Source organism: Lepidochelys kempii, chromosome 3 (assembly GCF_965140285.1).
Source record: "Lepidochelys kempii isolate rLepKem1 chromosome 3, rLepKem1.hap1, whole genome shotgun sequence".
Taxonomy (NCBI): Eukaryota; Metazoa; Chordata; order Testudines; family Cheloniidae; genus Lepidochelys; species Lepidochelys kempii.
The window spans coordinates 55,715,097-55,738,769 of NC_136382.1; the positions used below are offsets into that span (position 1 = coordinate 55,715,097).

Genomic DNA, 23,673 nt, shown 5'->3' on the forward strand with positions numbered 1-23,673 from the left:
GATGTTTGCTTCTATTACTATGGATTAAATATTCCAAAACACGTAAAAATATTTAACTTGACAGACAGTCAACAGTGGTCATTATGAGGGCATGGAAAATGTGAAATCCCCAGAATGAAAATGTTTCCTTTCCATGCTCTGCAGTCACATTGTAATGCAGGTTTGAAAGACAGTTTGTTTTTTTTCTGTTACTAATCCTGAATTAGCAGAATGTCTCACCAACAACTATCAAAGAGTTTAAGGCCTGAAGGGATCACCAGATCATCTAATCTGACCTCCTGTATATCACAAGCCACCAACACCACCAAATGCCCACACACTAAACCCAACAACCCAAATTAGACCAAAGTATTACAGACTACATGAGACTAGTCTGTTATGTGCCACATGAAGAGAATAAAAAGGACTGAGCTGCACCAGTCCCTGAGCTCCTGCAATGAAAGGGAATTGATTAACTGAGAGATACCCATGCGGCTGAAGAAGCTGAAGTTGCTGAAAGGTTTGAAATATGGGGAATACTGTGGGAGATATATTAGTCATCAGTGAGTAGGTGGGACCATCAAAAAGTCATGATAAGTACAATTTATTATGGCTCTGCAATTTATCACATTGATTTCACCACCATCTGGTATGCATGTATACGCACACTCTTTTATGAGACTGGTGCTTTTTGTCTTGCTTCTGCATGTAAACTGATCACTTAGGAGAGGTCCAGAAAGCATTCATTTGCTCTATAGTTCCCCAAAACATTTTTCCCCAGTCATTTTTGGAAAAGGTAGGGATCTAGGGACTTAGTATTAACTGTGAGGGCATTTTATGATTCATGATGATTTTCTGTTGACCTGGTAATTAGTTGTGTTTGGGGCATTTTATTTGAGTCCATTTGATTATATTATGGAATTTGTATTCTAATATTGTGAGTTTTAAATTAATGCAAAAGCTCCCAGCACACTGGGCTGATTCTTATCATTTATAAATCTAAATAAATAAATATGTACAACATTATACAATTAGCTGGGTGACTTGAGTTGTTGGCTTGTTTTGTGTTTCATTTTGTTTTGTGTTCACTTTCCTCTAAAGCATCAGGAATTTGCTATTGCCAGAAGCAGGAGACCAGATATAATGAATTAATGCTCTGATCTACTGTTGCAAATCCTGTGGAGCTCTGTTGTGCTTTACTACCCAAATTTCACAAGAACTTTGGGGATCAATCCAACAAGAAAGTAGTCAGCATTTAGTAAAAGATGCTTAGCTAATCACTATTCCACAGCAACAAAAAAAGGTGCTTTAAATTAAGTGTTTTTCAGATACTGTATATGTTTGTCTTTAGCATCTGCATCAGGTAGCTATAATCGCTGAAATTTTTAGCCACCTTCATGGCAAATCTCCCAGATCTTAATCTCAGTGCACTACAGTTCCATGTGTAGTAAATTATATGTTTCTCTGGTGATGCTCTCAGTTTAATACATGCTCCAGAAGTGGGTGAAACGTTCTCGTCCTGGAGTTTAAACATTCTGCACAGGCTATTGTTCAATGATTGATAGTTCTTTCTTCATACATTCATGGAGAAGCCCCAGAATCTATACTGTGAGCTGTTTGATCACATCTGGCTCTGCATTCTTGTTGCATTTTTATGGTGCATCTTCCTTCTCGTATTCTTATTCTGTGGGTGTGTATATGTGGTATGTCTAATTGTTTGGAGAAATTATGTTTTATTTCATTCCTATTTATTGAGTAGAATTATATAACTTTTTTAATCTAGATAACTTTTTAGAAGGCTTTCCCTTTATCTGTCAATCAGGCTGACAGGCTTGCTGTCTGTCTATCTGCATCTAGTTATTGTTTTTGTATAACATTAAGACAGGTACAGCTAACTACATAAAGGATCATGGCATGAATTATATATGTGAAAATACAATTTCTCATAGTGGTGCAGCATTCATTTTGGCTGACACTTCCAAAATATGCAGTACCTCTCTTATGCTGATTTAGAATGGGGTTCTTTAGAGGTTTGGCTATTCCTTCAGTGTCTCCCCTTTCCCAGATGATTAACTGAGTATCATCAACAGTAGAATGTATGACAGTGGAAGTTTATTTTTTTCCTCCGGAATTTTTGTGACCATTTTAACCTCTGCATTTCATTCCAGTTTTGGCCTTCCATAAAATTTTGGAATGCTGAATGTTTTTCACATCAAAGCTTGTGAAAACATAAAAGGATTTTTTATTGAAATTCTAAGCTGAATTGGTCCACTGTCTGAAAGCTTTTGAAAAAGAAATCCTCTCCTCACCACCAAATTCTTTGACATGAGCAAAAAAGAATCAGGGCAGCCTTCTCAGTGTTCTGTGCCAGAGCCATTCGCAGATACAGTATCAGTGGTCTGAAAATTGGTCCACAAAGGGATTGCCATACTGGCTTAGACCAATGGTCTATCTAATCTAGTGTCCTGACTGGCACTGGCCTTCAGAGGAAAGTGGAAAAAAGCCAACAGTGATATAAATAGAATAAACTGTCCATAAGAAGGGCCCTACCAAATTCACAGTCCATTTTGGTCAATTTCAGAGTCATAGGATTTTTAAAATAGTAAATTTCATGATTTCAGCTATTTAAATCTGAAATTTCACAGTGTTGTAATTGTAGGGATCCTGATACAAAAGGGAGTTGTGCGGGGGATCACAAGGTTATTGTAGTGTGGGTTGTGGTACTCCTACCCTTACTTCTGCACTGCTGCTGGTGATGGCTCTGCCTTCAGAGCTGGAGAAAGGGGCTGCCGGCCAGAAGCCCAGCTCAGAAGGCAGAGCAGCCGCCAGCAGCAGCGCAGAAGTAAGGCTGGCCTGGTATGGCATTGCCACCTTTACTTCTGCGCTGGTGCCTGCAGAGCTCAGCCCTCAGTCAGCAGCTGCCACTCTCCAGACACATGGTAGTATTGTCACCCTTACCCCTGTGCTGCTGCTGGTGTGACACTGCTTTCAGAGCTGGGCACCTGGCCAACATCCGTCATTTTCCAGCCACCCAGCTCTGAAGGCAGTGCAGAAATAAGGGTGGCAATACCGCAAAGCCCCTAAAATAACCTTGTGAACTCCCTGCAACTCCCTTGGGTCAGAACCCCCAATTCGAGAAACACTGGCCTCCCCCCATGAAATCTGTACAGTATAGGGTAAAGGCACACAAAAGACCAGATTTCACGGGGGGAGATGAGATTTCACGGTCCATGATGTGTTTTTCATGACCATGAATTTGGTAGGGCCCTATATATAAGGGATATTTTCATAATCTTTTACTCATCTGATCAAAGGCAATGTATCTTAATTTCAATTAGTGGTTTAATTATGCTCAGTAGGACGGGAGCTCAATATATCATCAGTCAAGTCCCCTGCACTCAGTTCAGGACTAAGTAATAACTAGACCATTCCCGGCAGGTGTTTGTCTATGCTGTTCTTAAAAGCTTCCAATGATAGACATTCCACAACCTTCCTAGGCAATTTGTTCCAGTGCTTAACTACCCTGGCAGCTAGGAAGGTTTTCCTAATGTCCAACCTAAACCTCCCTTGCTGCAATTTAAACCCATTGCTTCTTGTCCTATCCTCAGATGTTAACAAGAACAATTTTTCTCCCTCCTTCTTGTAACAACTTTTTATGTACTTGAAAACTGTTATCATGTCCCCTCTCAGTCTTCTCTGCTCCAGACTAAACAAACCAATTTTTTTCAGTCTTTCCTCATAGGTTTTGTTTTCCTGATCTTTAATTATTGTTGTTGCTCTTCTCTGGATTTTTTTCCAATTTGTCCACTTCTTTCCTGAAATGTGGCACCCAGAACTGCACACAGTACTCCAGTTAAGGCCTAATCAGTGTGTAGTAGAGTGGAAGAATTACTTCTCATGTCTTGCTTATAACATTCCTGCTAATACATCCCAGAATGATGTTCACATTTTTTTTTGCAACAGAGGTACACTGTTGACTCATATTTACTTTGTGACCTACTATGACTCCCAGATCCATTTCCCATTTTGTATGTGTGCAACTGATTGTTCCTTCTTAAGTGGAGTACTTTGCATTTGTCCTTATTGAATGTCATCCTATTTATTTCAAACCGTTTCTCCAGTTTGTCCAGATCATTTTGAATTTTAATCCTATTCGCCAAAGTACTTGTAACCCCTCCTAGACTGGTGTTGCAACCTCAGTAATGATAAGGATGCGGGATAGCAAGAAATAACAGCTGCAGAAGCAATCTGGTACATATGATGCTGATGCTGCAGCTTTTTCCGTGTCTTCTGAAGGGCCAGGGCACTTGCCTTGATACTGTTTCTACATCCAGCTACATTGGCCACTGACATTGAGTCATAACACTTCATTACCTTCCTGTTCTTTCCCACTATTAATGGAGGCTTAGTCATATGTTCACAGATTAAATGACATCAGAATTTCCCTCTTCATATTAGGACAACCATCAGCCTCGCCTCTAATTCAGATATCGGCTTCCCTGATTGATCAACCTTCCCAAATACATTTGTTAAACTAGAGCTAAAGTTGCACATCAGTTCTCTGGGGTCTACAAATAGAATTGCCTCACTAGGAGATGACCAGTGCTGCAGGAACTCTGCTATGACACCTGCCCCAGGCTCCCAGCATCTGTTTGTTACCCCTTGATAATGGTAGCTCTTTTGGAGAAATGACTATTTCTTGTTTTGTATGTAGAACCAACACTGATACTGCTGCCAACTCTCCATTTTGTGTGGAAATCCTCTGATGCTGCAACAGAACAGAGGAAATCTCTGATCTTTCTGGAAGAAACTATGTTCCTTTCTGAACTTGAAATAATAGATGTGGAATCTCATATACTAGAAAAGTATCAGGTACTAAGGCTGAATCCTGGTGAGTCTAGATGAGGATAGCTTAGTAGCAAAAGGTCACTATACTCCAGCTTTCCACTCCTCCAATGCTGGAGCCATTCTGTTTAGGTCTGGTCCCCATTATAGCATCTGGGGATCTCTGAAGGATGTCCCAGCTATATCCCTGTGCTTGCTTCAGAGAGGGATAATGTCATGGGAGCCTTTATGCTATCTGTGTGCTATCTGAGGATTCCTGTTTGCTGAGAAGCTCCTTCTCTGGCCAGTGAGGCTGGCCTTAGGGAAGTTTTGCATAAGTGGGGCAGGGGAAAGCTATTGTAACTCACAAAGGGATCTGAAGTTGGGTTTTATTGGCTAGCTCAGCAAAACTACTCCAAATGTCTTCTGCTGATACTCCTGAGAAGCCAATCAAGCCAATCAAGAAGCCAGGAGAAATGTGACAAAACTCAACCAGCCCAGCTCAAAACTAATAAATAGCCCACAAAACCTGCATCTAAATATGTAATAACAAAAAATTGACAAAAATTGAATTTAAAATTTTAATATAAAGCATTTGGAAAGACATTCTTTTTCACGAAAATTTGAGTGTTTTGAATTTCAAATCTGATATTTTGCACAGCACTCAGAAATACCACTTTGGCTAATTTTATTTTTCTTGCAAGTAGTACTCATATAAGACTCATTCTCCATGTGCACCTTTATTCTTTTCATGTCTTTAAACTGGCACTTCTTCCCTGGCCTAAAAAACATCTTCCTTTGCCAAAGACTAGTGTTCATGCTGGCTCATATGTAAGTTCTCAGCCCAGTACGCAACTGAGTCATGCAGATTCTTCTGCAGATACTGGGAGGGTTAAGTAATCACTCATTTAACTAGATGCCCCTCAAAGAGATGTCCCAGCATGAAATTGAGCAGTATGGATGAATGGTATGTGATGCATTGCTAATGTGAGAGTGGCCACCATTTGTCAATGACCTCAGATATAATTGGAATGAAATAATATGGTTCCATGCAAAAGAATCTGGCCCATTTGTCCGTCACAGGCTTTAGCTGTTTGACTACATGCATATGCCTATGGCAACCACATAGGAGCTAGATGAAAAGAGGAACTAAAGTGAACAAAGTCACAGCTTCATTCACCTGCAATAGTTTTAGGAGTGGAAGTCTCCAACTACTGGGAGTAAAAAGAGACTTGGGCATTATTTTCAATGTTGTAAGCAGACCCTATTTTAATATCTAAGACGTCCTACAAAAAAGAGACATTTTTGCTTATGCCTCAACCAATGTTTCAGTAAAAGTGAGCTAACCAAGAGCTATGTGTACCTACCATTCCATGGGGCATCTTATAAAAATGAGGAAGGGTTATCTAGTGGGCAGGGCAAGTGACTTGGACTTGGATTCAGGACACCTACGTTCAATTTCTGACCCAGGCAAAGACTCCCTGTATGACCTGTATGCCAGCACGTTAAAAAAGTATGGATTGGATGAATGAAATAAAGGTGGATAGAAAGCTGGCTAGATTGTCAGGCTCAACGGGTAGTGATCAAGGGCTCAATATCTAGTTGGCAGCTGGTATCTAGCAGAGTGCCCCAGGGGTCTGTGCTGGAGCTGGTTTTGTTCAACATCTTCATTAATGATCTGGAGGATGGGATGGATTGCACCCTCAGCAGGTTTGAGGATAACACTAAGCTGGGGGGAGAGATACATATGCTGGAGTGTAGGGTCCAGAGTAACCTAGACAAATTGGAGGAGTGGGCCAAAAGAAATCTGATGAGGGTCAACAAGGACTAGTGCAGAGTCCTGCACTTAGGATGAAAGAATCCTATGCACTGCTACAGGCTGGGAACTGACTGACTAAGTAGCAGTTCTTCAGAAAAGGACCTGGGGATTACAGTGGGCAAGAAGTTGAATGAGAGTCAACAGTGTGCCCTTGATGCCAAGAAGGCTAACGGCATTTTGGGCTGCATTATTAGGAGCATTGCCAGCGGATCAAGGGAAGTGATTATTCCCCTCTATTCAACACTGGTGAGGCCACGTCTGGAGTATTGCATTCAGTTTTGGGTCCCCCACTACAGAAAGGATGAGGACAAATTGGAGAGAGTCTAGCAAAGGGCAAAAAAAATGATTAGGGGGCTAGGGCACAGGACCTATCAGAAGAGGCTGAGGGAACTGGGCTTATTTAGTCTGCAGAAGAGAAGAGTGAGGGTGATTTGATTGTAGCCTTCAACTACTTGAAGTGGGGTTCCAAAGAGGATGGAGCTAGGCTGTTCTCAGTGGTGGCAGATGACCAAACAAGGAGCAGTGGGCTCAAGTTGCAGTGGGGGAGGTCTTGGTTGGATATTAGGAAACACTATTTCACTAGGAGGGTGGTGAAGCACTAGAATGGGTTATGTAGGGAGGTAGTGGAATCTCCATCCTTCGAGGTTTTTATGGCCCGGCTTGACAAAGCCCTGGCTGGGATGATTTAGTTGCGGTTGGTCCTGCTTTTAACAGGGGGTTGGACTAGATGACATCCTGAGGTCTCTTCCAACCCTAATCTTCTATGATTCTATGACCTCCGGCAAGTCACATCATCTACACAGTACATCAGTTTCCCATCTGTAAAGTGGTGGTAATAGTACTTCCCTACCTCACAGAGGGCTGTGAGGCTAAAATCTGTTAATTATGGACTAGTACTCCACCACTATCATGACTGGGACATGAGTACATAAATAGAATGATATAATGCATTACATGGTTTTCAGTGAGCACAGACCAACTTTTTAAACAACTCAGGTAATATTTTTTCTTTTAGTAATTGGTGTTACTTTTTGGCAGACAATGTGTCATATCTGCTGCTTGCCCTTAAAACTGCCCTTGGCTGGTTAATGAAAGGATTACTAGGATATGGTGGTCCTTCCCTGCCAATTTCTGCAGCAAAGATGAAATAACAGTATAGCAGATTTTCATTTGTCTGTATGGCATATATCTGTCATAGCACCATATGCCCACCAAAAACCCAATTGTCTGGAGGGCACCAGAGAAGCAATTAAATAAAATTTTTATTATCTTGAAGGTTTTGTTCAGGTTCGGCTTGAGTTTTGGCCAAAGGGTCTGATTTGTTCTATTTTCTTTTTCCAATCAAGTTCACCCATTTCTAGTTTACACTGACAGCAGTTCATACCTTTACCCTAAATGTGTGGTGAATTATGAATTAACTGCAAGCAAAAAATGAATTGAGATTTTACAAATTTTAGGAATTCACTCCAGGCTAACATTTTGCTGTTTCTGCCAGTAAAAATATATTCATAGTGAAAAATATTGTAAAAAAAAAAATCTCCTAGCTCAAATAATGTTTGTTTTTTTCAAATTTGTGCATGGTTTCATTTTGGCACTTTTCTTAAAGTGAAAATAGCTTCTTTTAGAAAAAATGTCTAAAAGTGAAAACAGGATTCTCCCACAGTTTTGCCTGCAACATAAATGGTTTCGCATAACTCTACTGTGCCCACAGACTTATAGCCTATTAGCAAGATAATTTCATGTTGCTAAAATTGAAACGGATCATTGATCTGTCTCTCCTGCCTCCTCTCTCTCTCCTTTAAAATTGAGGTGATAATGGGTCTAAATCACTTTTTGCTCTTTACTTTCAGGATAGTTTTGCCACCTTTTGAAAAGATTCAGGAAGAGACTTTGAAAATCAAGGCAAAGGTGTCTCAAATTGAACACCTTAAAATTGAGACACCCAAAATCTGGTGACTTTTGAAAAAAAAGAATAGCACAGATCTTACTTTACATGTCCATGTAAAGTAATATTTAGTGGTATTATTCAGGCCAAAAGGGCAGTAGAACAGGGCTACATTTTTCTATAAGTAAAATAAAAACATTGAAAATGACAAAAGTGTAGAAAAGTGAATATAATTAACTTCTTTGGAACTACAACCGTTTACACCAACTGAGGCTCTGCCTGTTACATTGACTTCAGTTGGAGTAGTGGATGCCCAACTTTTAGGAGAATTAGTCTCTCACTGTCTTGAGCTGAGGTGCTTTTAAAAACAACGGCTGCTTTAACAAATTTTTGGCTTCCAACCTAGTGAATAAAATGCCTTCTTTGTGAGTGGTGAGTCAATCCCAGATTTAAAGCTTCCATGTTTGTGTTTATGAATTCTCCATGGCCAAGTTAACTGTAAATGTACCTTACTTAACAGATAATTGTTCCCTCATAAAATTATCTTTATAAATAGCTTTATAGATCTTTTTATGGTGAATCTGTAAATACCACATTACATATTCAGAAATTTCTTATTGTCCTGCAGAAAAGTGCTCAACCAAGGCCCAAGTTCTAAGGAGTAACATACCCTGCAAGTAGCCCCTATGATTTCAGTGTATAGCTACTGGTTGAATAAAAGGACTGACCCAAAGACCACCAAAGTTAATAAAAAGACTCCCATTCACTTGAGTAGGCTTGGATCAGGCAATAAGTTACTGCTTAACATGCAGGGATGAGGGTGGGAATAGGACTTACTGAGGATATTTCTAAAAACATGATTGTGATGACTAATAACATTATACTGTGATGCAAAAGAACTTATTTCGCTAACATTCTGCACATCTTTTATTAGAGAAAATTGAGGGGCTTTTTTATTTTTTTTTAAGAGAGAGAGAGAAGATCTTTTTGATTTAAATAATTATAAAATGAATCAGTGTATATGAGAGGAATTCATAATTCAGGCACTTATTGTCACACTGCCTTTCAGTAACACCTACACTTCTCTGAATAGGGAGATGCATTGCCTGCTAAGAATTACATCTAAAAGAGGAAATTAATTTAATCATTGTTGATAATTTTAATTACTGCTACTAAGTGATGAATCAACCTCATTTTGTGAAGAACACAATTGCTATTTATTGCCTGTGTATAAATGTATATTTTGGGAAACTAAAAATAATGTTTTTTTTTGAGATGTCAGGCTGGTGTAATTTTGAAATGTAGATAAAAAAGGGATAGTTGGTGCAGGTTTGCTCTCGAGTTTTAAAGATTGGAATATAGTCTTCAATTCTGAAACACAACATCCTTACTTGACTTTAATCTCTTGGTGGGTTTGTAGTGCAATATGAGACAGAAGATAATAGTCTAATCTCTTGAAGTAAGGATGAGAACAGGAGAGAAATGTATCACAATTTAATTGTACCATCTGTGTTTCCAATAAAAATGGAAAGGGTGAATTCATGAGCTTAACTAAGAGAGATAGGAGATAAGTTTCAATTAGAGTCCTTATTTTACATATTAATGGTCACTGTGGCATGCTGAGGGGACAGCATCTGTGCCTACTACCTTGTCTTGGAATTTGATTGAAACTAGCAGGAAAACACAGTACATGCATATATCTCTGATAACACTCTACTGAGAGCTCTTCTGACACTATGATAAATAAAACACTACCTAGATGGGGGCGGGTTAGTTCTCATGCTGTCACTTGGACAGTGAGGCCACCAAATACATTATGTGCCTCTCTCTGATGTTCTATCCTGAATCAAATCTGGCACATTACAGTGTAGGGTGCTTGTGAAGGACCAGTGTCTGTTGACACTGTCCAGCCATCGCATTTTAAGTCTCCTATGGGGTCTTTTCCATCCTGCTTTCATTGGGTCATAGTCGAAGAAGATTCTCACAGGGAAGTTGGTAGGCATTCAGAGCAGAAGTCCGTACCACCTAAAGAACTTTGGGTGGCTGTTCGAGAGAGTGGGATCAGTTTAGTTAGTCAAGTTTATTCATTTAGTCAAGTTCATTCAACTTGAATTCATACCATTTGATGTTTTTGATCATTCAGAAATGGTATCCAACTTCTTTTCAATATGGACAATGAGAGGCCATGTTTCAGTCCCACAGGTCAAAACACTGACCACTAAAGCATTAAATATCCTCGGCTTCATCTCTCTGCTTATTGGGGTGTTTGGTTTGCAAAAGATGTTGTTCATGAGGCACCCCATTACTGAAGATGCTTTTGCAGTGAGGGCTTTACGTTCTTTCTGAAAGCCACCCATGTCATCACCAACAGAACCAGTGAAATCCCCAGTAATCTCTGCTGGGTTCTGTCCCATTAAGATGCTGGAGCCCTCAATGTGTTTGAAATCGCTGATTTGAAGAGTTTTGGTTTTACCCCAATTAATATTCAGGCCAATTCTTGCCACTGAGCTTTCCAGGGTTTTAAGTGCTGCAACTATCTCGTCCATTGATTCATCAGCTTCCTGTATGTCATCAGCAAAATTGTTGTTAATGATGTTCTTATAATCAAGGCATATGCCTAAGATGCATTTAGTAAGGGTATGTCTACACTAGAAATGTAAGTCGACCTATATTAGGTTGCCTTACAGCCACCACAGTAATTACTGCCGTGGTGCATGTCCACGCCACCCTCCTTGGGTCAGTGATGTGTGTCCTCACCAGGAGTGCTTCCACCGACCTAAGAAGGGGCAATATGTGGAGCTCCACTGGAAGCTCCCTACCGGAACCCAGCTGCACCGCCGGCTCCTGGGCTCCCTGCACGCTGGCCCCACTCCACTTTCCTGTTATACTGCTGTTTTTAGCAGTGTAGTGTCCCCTTACCTCCCTGCTGCTGGAGCCTTTCCTCTCTGCAGGAAAAGACTCCCCCAGCAGGGAAAAGGTAAGGGGAAGGCAGTAGGGTTCCAGCAGTGGGGAAGGGCTCTGTCAGTTCTCCAACACTGGAGCCCTTACCACTGCAGGCAGAGGCTCTGGCAGTGTGGAAAGGCTATCAGGTCCCTGCTGCTGGAGCCCTTCCCCACCCAAAAAAAAAGACTCTGGCAATGGGGAAAGCCTCTGACCGCTCCCTTCTGCTGGAGCTTTTCCCCTTTGTAGGGAAAGGCTCTGGCAGAGGGGAGGCAGCTGGGAAAGGTTCCAGCAGCTCCCTGCTGCTGGAGCCCTTCCTCACCACAGGGAAAGACCCTGGCAATGGAAAGGCATTGGCAGAGCCTTTCACTGACACACCACAGCGTGGATGCAGCCTTCTTTTCAACGTGACTTGTAATTACACATATACTATACACTACCACCAGTGGAGTGTAGATGTAGCCTAGGAGTCACATGCATGTATCCAAAGATGGGATTTTGCCCATAGAACTTTGCTCTCATTTATAGCGCTGTAAAATTAGGAGTATCTCCACTGAAGTCAGTGGAATAGGTCAGCATTACACTTGTATATGTGAGTTCAGAATTGGACCCAGATGTCCCAGTCTAGTAAAGTATGTAAACACATGCATAATTTTAAGGACATGAATGGCCCTGTTGAAGGCAATGAGAATATTCACATGCTTAAAATTATGCATTTACTTAATTCCTGGGCTAGGTCAGGGTGTTAGTCTCTGCTACCTGTTTTTCGAGCCGTGAACTAAAACTGAAAGGCCTATTACCTGCCCTGTCCTATGTCCTACAAAATTTACTAGGGAAGTAAATAACAGAGTTCTATGGAAATGTAATAAAGATCTAATCAAATTATTCTGAAATCTTATGGAATATAATAAAATTTGAACTGTCAATAGATCTTTGAACCATCCTCTAGAATTCTGTAGCTGACATATACATTTGTTTTCTACAGGATAGTTTAAAGAACATATAGAAAGGTTATCATTTTCTCTTGTATTCTCTAGAAGATTTTTTTAAGGGAATTTGATGAGCTTTCTAATCAGCTCAAGTTTCAAGACTTTTCTACATGAACAAAACGTTTATGACCGTGAACAAAAATTAGAAAACATCCTTTATAGTATCTATTAATGTCTAAACCTTATGGTTTTAACAGAAAACTGAATATAAATTGCATCTATAGAGGTGGTGGTTATATAATAAACAACCTGTTAAGGAATATTATGACACCAATACCGTATGTTTGATAATAGCAATCTGTCTGTTTAGTGATATTACTAGCTATTTTTACTAACATCTGAAAAGTAAATCTCAGTTTCACAAAATCGTTATTATTTCACAGAAAATATATTGCATTTTAATGTTGTATTTATTACAATTATTAGGTTAGGATGCATATTTGCTTTGCAATTTCAGTTTCCTCATCAGCATCATAACTAAAGTTTATGGTAATCATTCATAGAAAAAAGTAATGGATTGCAGACAACTTGGTTGGTTTCAAAGTTGAAATGAGATATAAGGGACTGGAATAGAAAACATGCATACATTTTTTATAGGTAAGTGAAATTATTCTCAATTTTGCACTGCAGTGTATCTCTTAATGTTACACTGTATTGCACGCCATCAGAAGATAGACAGGATTTCAGCTAGCATACATATATTCATTTGTAAGTATGGAGAAGAAGACTGTATATAGCTCCATGGGTTATACCAGAGCTGTGGGTCCAAATGTGGTTGAGCGCCTGGCGAAGCAAGATGGTCATTATTCTACATTACAAAACCATCACACAGTTCTGCAAAAAGTCTAGTATTAGCACAACAAAAACAATAATCATGGCTAATGTTTATTGACAGAGCTTTGAAGTGCGCATTATACAGTGCCTCCATGTATAATTGACTCTGCTTGTGATGCAGGAGGGTTTGAACCTAGGATCTTCAGTGCTAAAACTGTGCCTCTATTTCAGTGAAAGGACTAAGGGCTTGTCTACACTGCATACTAAATTGGCGCAACTGTGATCAATGCCGTGGCGTCGATTTAGCAGATCTGGTGAAGACGCGGTGAATCAATGGGAGAACACTCTACCGTCAACTTCAGAACTCCACCTCCCTGAGAGGTGGAAGTTAAGTCGGCAGAAGAGCACCGCCCGCTGACACAGCATGGCGTAGACACCATGTTAAGCCAATGTAAGCTACGTCGCTCAGGGAGTGATTTTTTCACCCCCGAGCGACGTAACTTACATCAACTTAAGTGGCAGTGTAGATCAGGCCTAAGGCCCCAGCAAAGCACTTAAGCACATGCTTAACTTTAAGTCCAACCATATTTAGCATAGTATTTAAGCATGTATTTACCTTTAAACATATGATTAAATCCCATTGACTTCACTGAGACCTAAGCAGATACTTAAATTCTTTGGTGAATTAAGGCCTATATTCTCCATGGCTTGTCTCTCTGGTGCCTTAGTCTGCTCCAGCAGGGGTGTAAATTGTAAGGCACACGAGCAGGGCCGGATTAACTCTCCTGTGGACCCGGGGCTATTAGATTTTGTGGGGACCCAGGGAGTTTGGAGTGGGACAGTGGGCTCAGAGCTGGGGTGCAAGAGGGAGTGCAGCTCCAGCTGGGGGGTGGGCTCTGGGGTAGGAACAGGGATGGGACAGGGGGTTGGGGTGCAGCATGAGGTTCAAAGTGCCGGCTCTTGGTAGGAGTTTGGGTGCAGGAGGGGGCTCAGGGCTGGGGTAAGGGGTTGGGGTGCAGAAGGGGGTGCAGGGTGCAGGCTCCAGCCAGGAGGCACTTGCCTTGGGCATTTCCTGGTTGGCGGTGCAGCAGGGCTAAGGCAGGATACCTATCTGCCCTGGCTCCGTGCTGCTTTGCTCCCTGAGGTGGCTGGCATGTCTGGCTCCGAGGCAGGAGGGGCCAGGCTGCTCTGCACACTGCACGCTGCCCGGGCCCACATGTGCCGCCACTGCAGCTCCCATTGGCCATGGTACCAGGCCAATGGGAGCTGCAGAGCCGGCACCGGGGGTGGAGGCAGTGCGCAGAGATTCCCTGAACACCCCTTGCCTATGGGCTGCAGGGGCACATCGGCGAGCTGGAGCTCACGGCTCTGTCCCCAGGGGGGCTGCCGTGGATCGGGGACCGATGTCCAGCCCACAGCACAGAGATTTGCCTCAGGCTGGATGAAAAGAAGCAGTGGGCCACATATGACCTGCAGCCCCCCCCCGCCCTTAGCCCAAGGCCCTGGGCTGCAGCCCCTAAAGCCCCTGCATTAATCCAGCCCTGCACACCAGCATGTTGCCTACTAACTGGCCCAAATGCATGCTACAGGCATGCATTAAAACAGTGGTTCTCAAACTATTGTACTGGTGACCCTTTCACATAGCAAGCCTCTGTGTGTGACCCCCCCCTTATAAATTAAAAACACTTTTTTACATATTTAACACCATTATAAATGCTGGAGGGAAAGCGGGGTTTGGGGTGGAGGCTGACACTTGCGACCCCCATGTAAGAACCTTGCGACCCCCTGAGGGGTCCCAACCCCTTGAGAACCCCTGCACTAAAAGTTCCCTAGTGCGCATCAATATAGGTCCATTTCAAACAGTGTACATTAATGTGCACTAGAGAACTTTTAGTGTGCACCAGCCAATCCACATGTTAGTTCACGGTACACTGGTGTGCATAAGCATTTACATCCTGCAGGCGTGCACTATGGTGCTATGTAGACAAGCCCTTTTTGGCAGCCAGAGCAGACTCATTAAACCTTTTATGTGAATCAGCCACTGGAAAATAGGCAAAGACCTAGATACTCCTATTCAGGGTTATACATGAGCTTACCCTGCTGTCTTTACATCCTCACTTCTATAAGCACCAAATATTTACAAACTTCACCAAACAAAAATTTTGAAAAGGGCCCAGTCTGGCAAACCATTATTCACATGAGAAGTCATGTGTGCATGTGAGAAGACCCACTGTCTTCAAAAGGTATGCTTGAGTGAGTAAGGGCTATTCGCATGATTATGTGTTTTCAGATTTGATGCCTCGTGTTGTAAGTATTGAATACATGGTTCCAGTTAGATTGGATAAAGAATCTGTTTCAAAAAGTACTTACTGTTCTGATGTACCTGAACATTCAGAATAATAGTGTGAAATCCATAAAAATAGCTGTACAACTATACAATAGTGACAACACTTGGATGTATATATATATATATATAAAGACTGTTGGCCAGCTTCTGCTGTCCTTACTTGAATTTTATAGTGTCTTACCCAGTGATTAGCCTTTGACCATCCTCCATAGTATCTACCCAGCAATAGATAAGGCAGTATTCAGAGTGAGAGTGGCAGAATCTGGCCCCTAAATCGGCAGTACTTCTGTGTATTCCAGTTTGCTGTCATGGGTGTGAAGCATTCTGTGGATATTGGTCAGCAGAGTATTAAGTCACTTACTAAAAGAGGGCTAATTCACGTGGACTCCTTTCATTGCACAAAATACCATTCACTATATGTGAGAGATTGGTTAAAGAGCTTACTCTTGAAACTTTAACACAAGATGTTCAAAAAGATTTTAATTCAACATATTGCCTACAGTGTTATGCTTCTAATTCCCAGTCATGAGGGTATCTAAAATCCACTGAGGTCCCAAAGTTATACGCTCTTGTTTCATTATAAGATTGGTTTATTCTGGCCAAATAAAGAAGCAGAATTTATTCCACTTCTTTTTTATCTTATCATAACATTTATCTTCCAGTTATTAGGGCTTATATTGTGTCTTAGCTTTACCATGTGCCATGCTGCAGTTGAATCTAGTCTGGCACTGCCTCCCTGGAGTTACTGATACAATTTGCATTGAATTCTTTTTTTAAAATCACTTCACATTCTCTGTATGAGTTTGTCTGATTAAATTCCATTGAAAGATAAATGCTAGAGGCCAGTGTTATGTTCTCTATCATTTGACTGAAGGAATATACTTACTATGAATGCAGTTTCACAGCAACAACAAACAAGAATGAAATATTTAAAATAACTGATTTATTTTTATTTTCTTAAGTTCTGAATATTTTTAAAAGATAGTAAGGACAACGTTTATACTACTTACCACTTAATATGATTAGAAGATCTTTTTCTTAAACTTAAGCTCTGCAGGATGACCCGGCTTAATAAGAATAATACAAATAAAACAGGAGTACTGGTTGCACCTTAGAGACTACCAAATTTATTAGAGTACTTCTGTTCCTTTTACGGATACAGACTAACACGGCTGCTACTCTAAACCTAATAATACAAATGTATCTCAGGATTTAAACATGTTTAAATGGAAGGTAATATGCTAGATGAACAGCTTCAAGAAAAGCAATTTCACTAAAAATGTACTCAGCTGAATAGCTGCCAGATTATGGCTCAATAGATTTTTAGCTAAAGCATTGTGTATTTGTGATGATTTTTTAATGTTATCATCATCTGCTCTGATAACATTGAGTAAGAGAGATTTCCTGTATAGCTAGTTAGCTAAATGTAATATACATATGTATGGAAGTGCATGAGCTGGGGATAACATCCTACAATCCATTCTATTACTCTGAGTAATGGATAAAATGATATTATAATTCTAAATTCCACATGCTATGCTTATTACTCCCATTACATCTGTTATCCTAATGGTAAAATTTGGAGCAGTTGGCTTTCCTCTCTGCCCCCCCACTATTCTGTGAGAGAAAGGCAAAATGTTTATCTTTTAAGTTACTGACTTGCTCTTGCATATCTCAGAAGTAAGCATGTGCCTAACTTTAGGTACGTGACTTCTATGGGACTACTCATATGCTTAAAATTAGGCACATGCTTAAGTATACTGGACTGGAACCATAGGGCCAGATTCTATCCATCCTTAGTGACATGGATTACTACCTTCCTCCAAAAGTAGGCCCATTGATTTTAATGGCACTACTTAATAGATCACACATAGGCACACATAGAGCCAAGCATTACCCTAGTTGCGAATAAACAAAGCAGAATTGGGGTCATAATGACCTTCCGATGTGTGACAAAATTAGAGCTAATTAGATATGAAAATGTCTGTTTGGAAAGCAGGGGAGTCATTTGTTCGATCTTATATTTCTCTATATTTATTCAGAGTAATAAAAATGCCTATCCTTTCACTCTAGGCCCCCTTGATATAACATAAAATACAAATTTGTCAAATACATAACCCCGTATAATATCACAACAGCACGAAGATATAAAAATCTGATCTGAGCAACTTTTGACCTCATTAAATCAACCCACTGGCATGCAGCAAGTAGTATAAGGAATCCAATCTGAAAAGTAGAATGGGTTATATTCATGAAATACTTTTAATCTCTTTCTAGGTGAATGATACTTTGCAGCATGTACGCTATGTAGAAAAAAGTAAATTTTCCCTTTTAATGTAAATCTGTCTTCCTAAACCCCTTTTTCTTCTTTCCTTCCTGTGCATGGCCACCTGTCAGTTAGGCACCTGAAGTTCTGTGTTTCCAGAAAGCAGCAAGGTAGCAGTAAGCCTAAATCTAGAATATAAAATGCTCCCACATACACATTAATCATAAATCAAAAAAGAAGGATGTAAAAATTATTTAAATCTCACAGCAGCAGCAGTAAGTGCCATTATAATATGGATGTTATGCATGTTTACTCTGCTACTCCATACCAAGATGTACTCAGCTTAGTGCACTATATATCAGATGCTACATATTCTTAACAGGAAGTTAGATAACATTAAAGAACAGATAGACATCTTGAAATACGACATACTAATGTGAATTCTATTATATCCACTTCACTGTGAGTGCAGGAGGAACATGCCATACTAAACAAATACAAGTTCCTATCATTTATTTCTCTCTTGTACTTAAATTGTTGGAGATATTTTTGTTTTTTAGTGTTTGTTTGGAACAAACAATTTCTTTCTCCTATTTTGTAACTGATTTACCCAAGAAAACTCAGATCAGATAGAGCCTTTAGTTTCCCCTGAGGTCTGCTTGTACAAGAATTTTTTCATCCAGGTCAATAAAGTATATGGAGGCCACCAAATATCACAGTGAGCCAGTGGTTCATCCAAGATTAAAAACACAGGGTTCAAGAGCTGGTTGGGTGCCATAGGAAATTACAACATTTTAAAATTTGCTTTTGTTCCACTTCAGAATGTGAAGTCAAAATTTACTGTGAAACAACATTTCTGAAATATTTCATTTTGGATTCATAGTAATGACCTTATTGGAATTAAACCATTTGTGTTTCAATGAGGTTGGAACATTTCATTTTGACTTTTATGTGACATTGAACGTTTCCACCTTATTATAATTAAGTGAAAAATTCTGACTTTATAGAAACAATGTTTTGACCTTATCAATATTGAACATTTCAATATTTACCTGTCCAAAATTCTGATGAAATTGATGTGCTCCAGCAAAATGCTTTGAATCAGCATTCTCCAGTGGAAAACTGTTTTGTTAGAAAAATTTTGACCAGTTCTACAGGGTTCTCCTGGGTCTCAGCCTTTTTTTCTAACCACAAGAATTAAAGGCCTCCTAACAGTCTGGATATAGAGGGCTGTCCTATTTACTTCAACTGATATTTAGCAGAGACAAGGCTCAGTTTTTCTAGTCTTGCTTTTACCTTTTGACAAAAAGAAAATAGAGTAATGTCACAGTTCTTCCTTGTGGTTCTATTTTGTTGCTGTTTTAGTGACCCACAAAAGTTACCGGCTCGTCTACAGATGCTCAGGGAGGTGATGGGGAACGTGCAAGGAGACTTCACCTTTGTGCACCCTGCACAAAGGCCTGTTACTGTTGCAGCCCTTGAGGTCAGGAGAGCAGAGAGACAGCTTCCACAGTTAGCCTCCAGGGGTACCTGGAACCCTGAAGGAGGCAGTAAGGGTTTGGGAGGAGTTGTCCTCTAATGCATGGTGCATCCTATTGTTGGCGTTCCACTGAGACCTCTTCCACTCATGTCAAGAAAGGCCTACACCACACAGCTCCCTTACACACTGTCCTGTCTAGAGACACTATTCTTCCACAAACTCTGCATGAGCTTCTGCATTGCCTCCAACTCAGGCCATTGTCTAAATGCCACATTTTGGCCTTGTGTAATCTGTTTTACCCCTGCGATTTATCAAGGATTTTCAGTTAGCTATGATTAGTTCTGTGGTTTCTGAAACAGTGTATATCATAGGAAGTAGGAGATTATGGATATATATTCTGTGGACAGGAATAAGTGTTTTCCATAAATTGTGTTTGATTCAGTAGCCTAATCTGTCACCTATATTTTAATATTCACCCATGTTGAAAATGTCTTTTAACAATATATATTTTATAAACACAAACTGCAGCATGCTAAAATAGCATGGAACCAAACTGACCCCACTCCATTCAGAAAGACTCAGCCTCAAGGATAGACCCTGTAATGGGGCGAGACTCACCCCTGCAGCGCTGCCTGTTGGTCACCCTGGGAATTAGCTCTTTTGACCCAGAGCACACTCTGCAGGCTGGTGCCTCACTGCCGCTGCCCCCCTCCCCCCCCGTGTCCCTACCGGACCCAGTGCCCCTTGTCCTTGGGCACTTCCCCTTAGCAGTACACCTGCTCTCTGGATCTCCCCACCCAGGGGAACCCACAGCCACTATTCTCAACTCACCTCAGTGGCTACTGCCAGTCACCATCCAGCCCCCTTTCACTGGGGCTGACTGCAGTCTGTATAAACCAATCATCACAGGCAAGTGGAGTTTGGACCGGCTGCCTCTGCCTACCCAGGCCTGCATCCGTGCACCCTAGTACCTTTCTGGCCTTTGACAAGGCTGCAGCCTGGGGCTTTTCCAGGCTGGAGCTCCCCAGCTCCCTTCCCCTATTCCCCCTATTCCCCTATTCCCCTATTCCTGCTCCCCTCAGATACTCTGTTCAGCTTCCCAGCAGCCAGGCCCGTCTCCCTGTAGAGATAGAGAGTGAGAGAGAGACTGTCTGCTCCTGGCCCACTGCCCTCTTTTTAGGGCCAGCTGGGCCCCGATTGGGGCGTGGCCACAGCTGAGGTTGCTTCTCCATTCAGCCTTCCCCAGCCACAGCCCTCCCCCGGGGCTGCTTTTAACCTCTCCGGGCAGGAGGGGGGTGACCACACTGCTACAGACCCCTAAGAATAAAAGAAAGCTGGCCTTCTGTAGTTGCTATTTACGGTATCTTGGACATCATTGGCACCATTTACTGTTAGGAAGTAAAAATAATAAAATATTTTAAAATAGCAGAAAGATAAACTAAACTGACGCAGGAGAATAGGTTCACAAGCAACCTCAGAAATTTCTTCTTGCATGGCAGGACTTTCCAACTTGGTTGTTCCTGTTGTCATGAAGACTAGGCACTCCATTGCAGAATTATCCTCAGAATAAAAAAAATAAAATCTTAGTACATAGTTAGAAAGCAACAGACAATCTATTGAACTGGACTAAGAAAGATCAAATATAGTACAGAATGACTATAATGTATTGTGGTTACCTGGTAGCAATATATCTCATTTGGAGCTACCTTGGGACATGTATTGGGGATGCAGTGGTGGCCACCATCTGAATATTTGTGGTTCCACTCAGAAACAGAGTATAACAATGACAAAATGTCTACCATTTGTATCCATTTCTTCATTCTTGGAATAACATGTTACAGAGCTGGACAAGTATGTTACATTTTCTGGTCACTTTAAAATCTTCAGATTGCCACCAGACTATATTTTGTGCAATTTCTGTTCTCATTATAAGCTTTGTCATGAGGCAGAATAATTACAGAGATTAATATATATTGCCCATATATCGTGTCATTCTTGTTACAGAGCAGAGATTGTAAGGAAAGTAGAAAATAGTACACTATCAATCCATTCTCATGACAACAATTGTAATGAGAACATAAAGTGGTCTGATATTATTTCATTTTCACGACATTCTGAGGACTGTAATTTTGTGGTCCTCCACAAATGCCATACTTGAGATTGAACTGAGATAACAAGTTATGTTTAAAAGCAAATGTAGACTCTATATTCTTTACTACTAACATGCACACAGATTCAGTCTCCTACATGAAGAATAGATATTTGAGAACTCCTAAATTTTTAGAGCAGCATTTTGTGTGTTCTTTTAAACAGTGCTGTTTTTTATCGAGTTCAATACCTGTCAAAACAAGTGTGGGCCATTTATCAGTTTATATGGGCGAAGAATCAATCAGACTAAATATTCTGGCTTTATGGCTCCCGTGTCATATTTTCTTAATAATGAGGTGGTCTGAAATTTGTGAAGCAGAAAATCCAGTCTCATTCTGCTTTGTGACAAAAACAAAGACCAACCTTCAGAGATTTATTAATAACAATTGAATCTCAATATTTTTCATTGCTTCTTAAATCATCTCCATAATGCCTAAAAACTCAAAAGTAACCTTTCTGCTGTCTATTTTTCTTAATTTGATTGTATAATGTATTCTGAAACTCATGAAGAACTAGAACTGAATGGCTCACATTGCATCTCTTTTCTCCACCTCCAGAACTGGCACCTTTATTTGCCTATGTATTAAAATTAATTTAACAAGACAGATAACACTCACACATACAAAGTCAAACCCATTAAGGTGCTAACATCCTGTTTGCAAGGATTACCTGTGTCAGCAGACAGGACTACATAGCAAGAAAACTAATTAACCATAAAACATTATCAGAAGCATTATAACAGGACTTTCATTAATTGTGTATAAATATTCAAATTCTGTTTTTCTGTGCCATGCACTGAATAATTCCATGCTCTATGAAGTTTGTTTTGTGGTTGGTCCCTTTAAATCTCATATTTTAGCCTCTTTTTTGGTGTGCAGCACAGGGCATAAATTCTGATCATCTTAAATCATTTTTTCTTTTTTTATTACATTTTATTCAGTCTTTCCAGAAGGATGTATAAAAATAATGAAATTTTTGTTTGAGGGATATTTTGCCCTTTACAATAATGTAATCAGTGAAACATGTGGAAACTCCCAAGCAGCTACTTGAGTGGTAAAAAGGCAATGAATAACATTTAAAGATAGCATTTATTTTTCAGAAACCTGTTCTGGTAACCAAATAATTCAATATTTAATTATTTTTCCCTTGGGTATTAAGTCAGTTAATGTAGAAATATTTAGCTAAGTTTAACTTTTGAACTAATTGTATGTGCTATTTTCTAAGCATTTTGGTTATCAGCATATGGTTTGGTTTGCGGTTTGGTTTTTGGTTTTTACATACTCAAGTGAAAGTACTTTGTGTTTTCCTCTTGCTTTTCAAAAGGAAGAAAACACTGATATTTACAAATTGTGATGTCAGCAATGGTTGTCAAATTTTTCATTGCCTTCATAGTTAAATTATGGTGGATGAATGAGAAACAAAATCCCAATATAGCAAAGCACTTAAGCACATGCTTAACTTTAAGCATGTGAAAAATCCCATTAACTTCAAACTAGATAAGTTTAACTTAACATCTCCATGTTAAATTAATGATTTTTTTTAACATCATTGAGTCTATTTAAGCACCTACTTTGCTGGATTGGGACTTTGTTTCTCATTTATCCACCAAAAGAAAGCTTAGCTCCAGGAGGTGGTTAACACAGGCCCCAACATTGGAGGAAATGTTTGAAATAAATAATGTACATAATGTCAGAGAGTACCCATTTTTGACCGGGGCAGTGAAATATGTGAGTCCTAAGTAAGGACAGAGTAACTTTATCTTGTATAAAAGCTCTGCTTCTCTTCATTGTAATCATCTTCAAGTGAAGGTATCTAACCTAATGCAAACGCAAGCAGATGCATGACAATGTTAAAATATAGTACATATTTTCATAAATTATGTGATGATTCTAAAATTGAGATTTGCTTTTGTAGGAAAATAAATAATATTCCAGCTATAAGTTCACCGTAGAACTTATTTTCTGTTTCATTAGTGGAGAAAAACAATGCAAAAATAAAAAGACTTGAAGTGCAGTTCTACTGTGGAAAGTGACTGTGCAAGTGGCATCCTGGGGTTCCATATTTATTGTCTTTCCTGCCTTCCATTTCACATTGGCTTACTTTATAAGTAAAAGATTTTCTAGCTGCCATCTGTAAAAATCAGCCTGCAATCTGAAAGTCAAGCTGTGTTTCTTCTGGGTCATCAATAATTCTGTCCTGATTGAGATGTGCCATAGAAGTGG

At 40.1% G+C, this 23,673-nt stretch overlaps 1 protein-coding gene across 5 annotated transcripts in view; it reads left to right on the forward strand.

Annotated features, from left to right (window-relative positions):
- ADGRB3 (adhesion G protein-coupled receptor B3) overlaps positions 1-23,673 on the forward strand; it is a 621,597-nt gene that overhangs the window by 389,058 nt on the left and 208,866 nt on the right. The gene's annotated exons all lie outside the window — the stretch shown is intronic.